Genomic DNA, 2,493 nt, shown 5'->3' with positions numbered 1-2,493 from the left:
TGTTTCGATGACTGCTTTAGTAACTCTTGTCCCTCTCTCGATGCGCTCATGAGGTTAGTCACCTGAAATGCTTTTCCAGTCGTCTTCGAGAGTTCCCAGAGGTAGTAATAAAAAATAAAGACAAACCACTGAATGAGAAGGCGAGTCCAAACTTTTGATGGTTGTGTATGTAGACATATAAAACTCTGCCTGTGTAAAAAGAAGATGTTGCATTTGCTATCTTGGCCTGTTGAATAGAACTGGTACCGCTGTAGTATTTAGATCCTCCACCAGAGGGTATGAGACAAGTAATGCTGATTCTTGTCTGCAACATGAAGCAGGAGATTAACTCTACTCTAAAGCTGGTTAATGCATGCATTCCTTCCGGTTTGAACATCTGCAAACACTGCAAATAGGACAGCAAACAGTATATTGAATTTAGGGGCTTAAAAGTAGTTTCTAATTAAGGGTTAATTACGTGTAGGGTTAACGTGTGAAAGCTCAACATTTGAAGAATTTATGAACTAGAAAAACATTGACAGTTTTGGGGTCTGAGAACAACACCAGCAGCCTAAAGTATGTGGGTAGCGTTTAATGAGTAGGAATCAGAAAGGGGTTTTTGCATGATTGAACCCTTTGTGAGCCCCTCATTTTGGATCCTTACACACATCTAGGCAAGGCAAGTTTATTTATACGGCACCTTTCAGTAACAAGACGATTCAAAGTGCTGTATATGAACACAAAAACATTATATTGGGAAATATTACAAAGAAAAGGAAAAACATTACAACTAAACAACTAAAAATAACTACATGTACACAGGAAATCCAGTCAGCTAAATACCATATTCAATTATGTAATTTATCAGAAACATAAAAAACAAATATGTATGGTTTCTGATAGCATTGTGCCCCACCACTGACCCCCCCACACACTCCTGTCGCAGGTAGTTTGTATCTATCATTTCAAATACCGTCGCTAGTAGAAGTTATGTTTTAAATAGTTAAAATATACTTCAACATATCAGGTAGATTAAAAACAGCCTTTAATATATACTTAAAAAAGTCAGTTAAATTCTAATTATTTTTTAAGGTAATTTTGTTTAATATTAATAAACTGAGGTAGGCCTTACTACTCAAATAAATTTGTCAGTCTCTAACAATTCTTTCTAAACTGACAGTTTGTTCATTTAGGGATTCTTAATCATATATTAAAAAGAAGAAAACAGGAGAATGGACAGTTTGTAACCAAAAATATAAATGTAAAGTTTTCCAATCGTCTTCCTTATTAACACCAAACATTAAAGTGATTAATAAGGATTCAGTAGCAGCTGCAGTCATGATGGTCACAAGTTTTATGGATGCAGATGATCTACTGTATATAAAAACAAACATTTATTGTGGCTAAAACCATACGGGTGCATAGCATTAGTCCGACAACCCTAACCTTACCCCAACAACCTAAGGCACAAGTCATGACCGTCTGTCTAATGTGGGAAAAGTTTAGTTTTCTTCGCCATGCACTCACCATGAAGTTCAATCTAATGCCATCAGAGAGTACTAGGCATCTTATCTGCTGAAACAGATAAGATGAATTTGACAAACCCCAATCCATAACTGACAAGCACCATTTAAGATTTAATTTAATTTTTTAAATTAAGGCACACCATGTTACTGAAACTGAAAAAGTTTTCTCACGAAGTGGCATGGACACCTTCCTCATGATAGCCACAGCTAAGACTGATCATTCATTGGATCATTCATTACAGCCTGGGGGTTAAGAAACTCAGCTTGCTAGCAAGTTTGAGCTTAGCATTAGCGCTATCGCTAAAGCAGTTAAATCTGGATGAAAGAATTTTAAGTCTACAATCTACTCTAAGGAAGATGGCATGTTATATTTTCTCTGACAATCACCATTGAGATGTGCACTTTACTAACAATTAGTGCCTCAAGGTTAAGAGGTTTACCTTGCTATCAAGCTTAACGTTAGCAATACCACTGTATATCGCTACGCTAGTTAATGCTGGACTCAAACTTTTAAAATTGGTTGTAACAAGGCATAACCAGGTGTAAAAATTTTCCGTGGTAACTACATTTATTGGGAATGACTACCTGAGGCAGGGTTCCTCTGGATGCTTGAAATCCTTGAAAATTAATACATTTTAACAACGTGTTTTCAAGGTTTGGAATGTACTTAATTTCTGTATAAAGTCCTTAAAAGAGCTTGACATTTTAATAAAGAGCACTCTACAGTTTCATTTAAAACCTCAATTTGATATTTTATATCAAGGCACAAAATAGTGAGCAATCGTTTTGCCTTTAATGAAGTCTCAGAAAACCTTGCTGCTGCTCAAAGTGGGTTTACTCCTTTTTGTGATCCTGCCATTTGAGCAGTAGACAGCAACCGATGAAAAACACCAGCTACTGAGCTACTGGATTGGAAGCGTCCTCTGACATAACTAAAATTCAGCCACATGGCTGCATCCAAAAATGTCTTTTTGGGTAAGGACTTTTC

This window comes from Fundulus heteroclitus, chromosome 21 (assembly GCF_011125445.2).
Source record: "Fundulus heteroclitus isolate FHET01 chromosome 21, MU-UCD_Fhet_4.1, whole genome shotgun sequence".
In the NCBI taxonomy this organism is placed as follows: domain Eukaryota; kingdom Metazoa; phylum Chordata; class Actinopteri; order Cyprinodontiformes; family Fundulidae; genus Fundulus; species Fundulus heteroclitus.
This window is presented reverse-complemented; position numbering follows the sequence as displayed.